This window comes from Gossypium hirsutum, chromosome A11 (assembly GCF_007990345.1).
Source record: "Gossypium hirsutum isolate 1008001.06 chromosome A11, Gossypium_hirsutum_v2.1, whole genome shotgun sequence".
Lineage (NCBI taxonomy): Eukaryota > Viridiplantae > Streptophyta > Magnoliopsida > Malvales > Malvaceae > Gossypium > Gossypium hirsutum.
This window is the reverse complement of record NC_053434.1, coordinates 115,954,868-115,962,099: the sequence shown is the minus strand read 5'-3', so window position 1 is coordinate 115,962,099 and position 7,232 is coordinate 115,954,868. Positions and strand designations below refer to the sequence as shown.

The following is a 7,232-nucleotide window of genomic DNA, read 5'->3' as shown; positions in this document are numbered from 1 at the left end:
AAACCCTAAAACCAAAAAAATCATAAACATAATCTTAACCCTAAACTAAAAACCCTAAACCTAACTATAACCTTAAACCCCTGAACCCAAAAACTCATATGGATGTTGATGTGTATATACATAGATTTAATGTAAAAGCTTATTTCATAATAAATTATGGAAGCAATACTTAATATGAATAAATTTATTTTTCGGTTTAGGGTTTAATATTTAAGGTTTAAGGTCTATGATTTAGGGTTTTATGGTTTAAGTTTAATGGCCATGGGTATATAGTATGTTATCTCAAGTGAATCATATTCAATAATAAATCCAAACCCTATAATTAATTATTATTATCGATAATAGATATCTTGATTTTGATAAAAAATATTTTTTTATATTAATAAGGTGTTATCAATGGTTTAGTGTGCAATTATTGTTATATTTAAAAATATTTTTTCGAAATCCAAAATCCCCGGTAAATGTTTCTTTTTCTAACAATGGTTTAGTGTGCAATTGGATTTATGAACTTTAATTTGATCCAGTTCTTGTAAATTATTAACACATTTATTGATATAACATCATTTTATATTTATATATTGCATACATAAATATTTATATTTATCCAATAAAAAATATATGATGTATTTATTTTTAAAATGTGTATGATTAAATCAAAATTAAAGTTTCAACTATACATTTAAACCACAATTAGAATTCACGTTTATAATTACACATTAAACCGAAATTCATATATATTCTGAGATGTATCTCTATCAAAATTAGGTATATACATATAATTAAATTCCATTTATATAAAAATCTAAACAACTAATGCAACCATACTTAAAAGAATAATGCTTGTATTGCTGTGTCATTTTGTATTTTTTTAATTCATTGATTTCATTTTCAATTTCATTTTATTTCTGTTAAAGTTTCCTTTTGTATTTTTATATGATAATTTAAAAATTATAAAAATCTTCAAAAAAATTAAAATTTAAAATTAAAAAAAAAAAAATAAAAAATAAAAATTTAAAAATTTAATATTTAATATTTTAGTCCATATTTCATTAAAAAGTTCAATATTCAAATTAAAAAAAATCCAAAAATGATAATCTCACCACAAAAATTTTGAAAAAAAAATAGAAAAAAATATGTTAAAATAAAAAAAATTAAAATTAAGCAATAGTGGCGTTTTTATATAAAATGCCACAAAAAATTTTACACAAAACGACACCTTTTTGTTACCCCAAAATGCCTTGACTTTTTTCCCAAAATTAGTTCCTCCATTCCCCCCGAAATCCCAAAATTTCACATGAAATCTCTTTTCTCCCTCTTTTCTTTTTCCCAAAATCGGTTCCCTCCCCCCTCCCCAAAGAAATCCTAAAATTTCACTGAAATTAGTAGAAGCAATGATCAAAGAAGCAATGGAGTTTATGTTACCTTCTCTACTTCACTTCTCCAATAGAAAAAGAAAAAACCCTAGCGGCTACACTCTTCCTCACTTCTTAAACTAACCGAAGAAAACAATCACAGAAATGGAGTTTTCTCAAGCTGACTTCGATCTCCTTTTAGTTGCCGAACACACTCGTAAAACCTCTGAAGTCAACTATGCCTAGGACCCTCTTGATGCTGAGGTTCCTTCTTTATTTCTTTTCCTTTCAATTTTTTTTTATAATTTGTTTCTTTGTTTGCAGTTACTTGCCTCTGTTAATCGATTTTAATAGCAATGAGGTTTTAATTCTTTTATTCTTATTTTCTTCTTTGGTTTGAGGCTTTTTTTTAAAGAAATCATTCTGGGTTTCCTATTATCGGTTAAAAATGGACTATTATCTATGTTTTAGTACTATATTTCTATTTAAAAAAAGAGAGGATATAAGTTTTTAAGTTCTAATGCATATCGACTGTTTTAAAATAGATCTACAGCAGCAGTCCCTGTGGTGACTGAAAATTTTTAAGTAATGGTTCGTAGTTCAGAATCGGAACAGTTGAAACTTTTTTTTCTTAAGGTCTCTAGGTTTAATTTGAAGTAAAACAAAGGAAAAGTGAAAGTAAACATGCAAGAAAGAAAGAGAGTTTTCAGGCTTATTCTGTTAACTAGTAAGGAAAGATAGCAGCTTTAGGATGCTAATCTTATCTGAGTGTTAATTGTTAATTGTTAATTCCAGTGAGTAAACATAATACTAATATGTTTTGTAAACAATGATAAGTTGATTCTTTGTTGAGAAGTTCAATATATTCAGTACGGGAGAAAACTCTATTTGATCATTTGTGTGGATTGAAGCTGGTGATCTAATGGTAAAGTTATTTTACAGATTGGTCCTTGAGATGTTGGCTTGGAGGCTTGTGTCTTTTACGATCCATTGGTGATATGGATGTTGGGGAGTTCATTGTTCCTGTTCCATACGTAAAGCAAGTAAAGGTTTGTCTTACTCTTTCATAATCTACTTGCATAATGTAATTTATATCTTTTAGTTTGCTTGTCCTGATATCTTGATTTAACTTGTGCACTTAATAGTATTGGATATCGATATTTATTTGAAAGGGCCAACTAAAATTATATATGCAAACAATATTTCAATTAAAAAATAAAAATCTCATGAAATGCATTAGTTTTAGAGATTCATAAATTTCAAATATGTTATCAATTTATTCTTCATTATAAAATCTCAATAAGAAAAAGTATCTAGTTTTAAGTTTTATAAAAAGAAAAGTTTTTCATAAGCGGTTAAGATAAGGTGATTTATCTAGCACTAAATAGAGACATCAAAAAGAACATCTGAATTTTGAGAAAAAACAGAACTTTTAAGATATTCATGTGAAGCCAAGAATATATGTATATATATTTGGAAAAAGCTTCTTAACAAAAAATTGGCTTTCTTTTATCAGTTTTTGTGGTTTTTAGTTTACATGATAACATGAGTTCTCCATCACTTGATTTGAGGTGTCGCCCTATATAATTAAGAATGCAGTGAATAGACTCAACATAAAACAATCAATTAGCAAAAATAATACAATGAAAGCTAGTGGTTCAATAATCCATCCACGTGGAGTTTTTTTTCTTTTTTGGGGAATGATCAATTCGCTGGTGTCTTATATATCTACAGGCTTTCTCTTGGGATTTATTTGCAAAACAACAAGGTGAAGAGAGAAGAGGCGAAAAGCTTGGTGAGAGAGAAAGGGAGATTTTAAGATTTGCAAATGTCTTCAACAGTGGTATCTTCACTTTATGTAGTTTGCAGTGATGCAGCTGGGATTGCAGGTATTATGTTTTTCTTTTTACCTGTCTCTCAAGCTCCTTTTTCAACTCTCATATCAAAACAGAACTCTAAATCAGTTGATTTCAATGAGTTCTTTTCTTTTTTCAGGTAACATCTTTGCTTTTGTGCTGTTCTTGTAATCTAGATTCCATACTTTTGACGCTTCATCTTGAAGAAACTTGTTGGGCATCTGATAATAATTAGGGAACAGATAAACTGTTGCAGATGGTTGGGCCTTCTATAAATTTGCTTGCTGTATTTTCTATGTTATTGTTTTTTATGTTATAAGTACAGATTCCTTTTATTTTATTTACAGATACTTGGTTGTGCTATGTACTTTGTGTAATTTGTTGAGAAATTCTTATCTTTTGCAGGTAAATAAACCATCAGTTATATTCATTGATGAAATTGATGCTTTAGCAACTAGGTATGATAATCTTGTTGCTACTCCTATCCCTTCTTTTTTTAATGCAAGAATTTGTTGAAACCACACCATTTGTTGACATCTGAAGGCGAATGAGGTATAAGCTTTGCAGATATAGTTTGCAACTAAGCATTAATATTTTGCATCTGATTTAAATCAAGTGATTGGAAATGGAAATATAGTTGCCCTGGTTATCTTTTATGGTATTTTATAAGGCATTGAGAATGGGCTACACTCGTTACCTTTTACAGGCCAATTATCATTGCATTATGAGTAGGAAGATAACTATAGATGAATTTAGTGGAGAGGAGAAAAACATAGTTGTCTTTAAGATCATATGTGAATGATTTTCTCTCTTGCTTTCTATTTGATCAGACGTCAGGGGATTTTCAAGGAAACAACAGACCACCTGTATAATGCAGCCACTCAGGAGCGGGAAACTACTTTGAATCAGCTACTAATGGAGGTTGAGCTTTGTATTTGTAGGATCCCAGCAATGAAATTTACCTGAAATCTTTGGAAATGTTGCTAAGGTAGGTCTCTCTCCATACTTGGTATGATTTATTCTTTAAATAATGCTTATATTTCATTATTTATGCCTTAACTCATAACTCATAACTCATAACTCATATAGAATTCTTATTTTTTTGTGTTTATCCTTTACCAGCAAAGGCAGTAGAAGATATGGTGTTATTGAATGTGATCCACTAGTTCGCAAAGGACTTGAGAAAACTGTAAGTAGTCTTTAATAGATGGCACTTAACAAGCATTCCATTCATAAATATTATATTATTATTTTTATATAAGATTGTTATTTTAATTATATAATTGAATAAATGTATAAGTTCGAGCTTAAAACTATTGTTAGTTTTGTGTTATAATTTGTTCCAAAGTTAATTTTTTACCCAGAACATGCTCTGTATCTATTATTTTGTTCGTTGAAACAACTCCTTAATTTTTATACTAATTGTTCCTTGATATAATTCATCGCGTTATGTGCACAAGTATTTAAATGATCATGATAGCAGCTGGAATTTTTTTCTATTTTTGCAAGAGAAATTATAGCTCTAATTAATTTATATGGAGGACAAAATGAAATGAAAAAGGTAGAAAGAAAGGAACTCTAGCTGTCTCAAGTCCCTACTAATTAAAGTGTTGCAAATTGAAGTGTTTAAATGCTATAAATTGAAGTGCTTAAATGTTGTAAATTGAAGTGTTTTAAGTACTACAAATTGAAGTGTTTAGTTGCTGGAAAAAAGATCTCTTTTCCTGCAATTTTGTAGTTAACGGATTTAGGTTTCACATTACATTATTTTGTATGTTGTAGGTACATATTATGCACAGCCTTTTCAACGACTTCTGCATTAACAGACTGGAGTAGTGTACAAAATCCTTTAGACACTTTCAGACTAGTCAAATCTATAATATTTTTTCCCTCTGTTTGTAGGTTCATTGGCATCTTGTCCTGATGAGAGTGTAGCTGATGAAGCTTTAAACTTTGCATTGTCCTCCGAGGTATTAGAATTCCTAGTTCAAAACTTAGCAATTTGTCTTTGATAAAAGACCTTTGCATTTTTAGTGTTGTTTAGGTTTGCAAACAAGATGCTATATTTGTTCTTGTATTTTATTTATATTTAATCTACTTTTTATTATTTATTTTAGTTTTGATTCTATATTTTTATTTTTATTTTAATATTTAATAACTTGAGTTCTAACTTTTGGATTTTAATTGTGTTATTAATTTATTATTTTAAATTCTAAATATGAATTCATCAATTTTATATTTAGTTTTAAAGTTAATTTTTCATAGAAATTTAATTGATAATGAATTTAATAGAATTTTTTATTTATATCATGGATATTATTCTTCTCAATATTTGATAATGAATTTTAATTTTTCATGACCTTTATAATATTTTATAATAATTTTTTTTTTAAATTTCATGACCTTTAGTGGCGCTTTTGGGAAAAGCGCCGCTAAAGGCAAAAAAAAACGCCGCTAAAGTCTGTTTTCTTGTAGTGCTCTAACACTGACTGTCAGTTGAACTTGGATCTAAGGAATGTTCCTCTATTCGTTGATGGGTATTGATCCATCAGACGATTATTGAATTTTTATTTGGCGCTCGCTAGTTAAATATATATATTATATAGAAACTAAATAACCCAATGAATTCAAAGAAGAAAAAAACTTTGGAACTTGAAAACTTTCGAATAGTTCAATAACCATTTCATAACTTTATGAAGTTGAGTGATCAAAACGAAATTATTAGTAGATTAGTTTTTACTTTGGATGCAGTTTTTCCATGAAAAATTAGTGTTGAGTGAAACAAGATTAACATTTAATTTTAATTAAACTTAAATTAAATTTGGGTAAAGTACAAAAATAATCACAAAACTATGCTTTAAATTTTAAATTTAAATGCGTGTTTTAAATGTGTCAAAGATTTCTGTACTATTCTAAATTTAAATTGACTAATTTAAATTTTAGTCAATGTAATTTATTTTTGAGACATTGAGTTCCTATATTTTTTTATTTAAAAATTTTGGTGACCCATCAATTTTGCAATTAAATAATTGATTTGGTTCTAATAAAAAATTAAAATAATTTTTTAGCCATCATTATTTATAGTTTGTGTCAATTTGTTCCATATTCTTTAAAAATATGTAAACAATTACAAAAATATTTAAAATATTTTTGTATATTTTCAATAAAATATATAGAAAAATTGTGAAAATTTAAAAACTCTTTAAAATTTTAAAAATAAAAATTTTAAAATATATGAAGAATTTTTTTTTCACAAATTCAAAAATAAAAAATAGTATTATTTACTTTGACACATCCATGGGTCAGGCTGAGTTGTGTCGTTGCTTGGGTCCAAACAAATTTCAAGCTTAGGCTCGTTTTCAACTTGATTCTCCCAAAAAGTCTATTTTACTGTCCAAAATTAATAAAATAATAAAAATATAATGTTATATTAATATTTTACAATTAAATTTAATTTTAAAAATATTTTTTTATTATTTATATTGAAATAGGCCTAAATTTGGTTGATTCCGAGTGTCTGTATCATTATTTTAAAATTATTTTATACTAATATTTTATATACTTTATAATTAAATTTACATAAAATATTTTTGATATATAATTAATCTAATTGAAAATAAATACAAAATTGTTCAAATTTGATTTAATATGAACCACAGAAATAGCTCAAAGTTCGGAGAGACCTTATTCATAGAGTAAATTAATAAACTTGTTTAGGGTCAGCAGCTCGCTCGACCCAATAAGCCTAGTTAGGCTGGGCTTGGACAAGGTTTTCTATGTCCTAGGTTGGATTGCCCAAATTCAATTTAAATAAAAATAAAATATAAAAAATATTTTTAATATTTATTAATTTTTTAGTAGTATAAGCTTTTTGGGTGTGTTGAGCTAGCCAAAAACAGACTTGGGCTTGAAATTTTTGGTGCTTGAGTCACGGTCCAACCTATGGATAGGTCCAAGTTATTTTTCAATGTTATTCAAATTCTTCATTTTCTATAAACTAATTAAGTTCAATACATATGTCTGA

At 27.4% G+C, this 7,232-nt stretch overlaps 2 long non-coding RNA genes across 2 annotated transcripts; both read left to right on the top strand.

The window, feature by feature from the left end:
* Positions 1-2,294: 2,294 nt before the first annotated feature.
* On the top strand, positions 2,295-4,195 carry LOC121209395 (uncharacterized). The gene is made up of 4 exons (XR_005904525.1): positions 2,295-2,401; positions 3,087-3,241; positions 3,614-3,666; positions 4,039-4,195. It is a non-coding gene; the product is annotated as an uncharacterized lncRNA (long non-coding RNA).
* A 112-nt stretch (positions 4,196-4,307) lies between these two features.
* Positions 4,308-5,324, top strand: LOC121209394 (uncharacterized). The gene is made up of 2 exons (XR_005904524.1): positions 4,308-4,397; positions 5,111-5,324. It is a non-coding gene; the product is annotated as an uncharacterized lncRNA (long non-coding RNA).
* Positions 5,325-7,232: the final 1,908 nt, after the last annotated feature.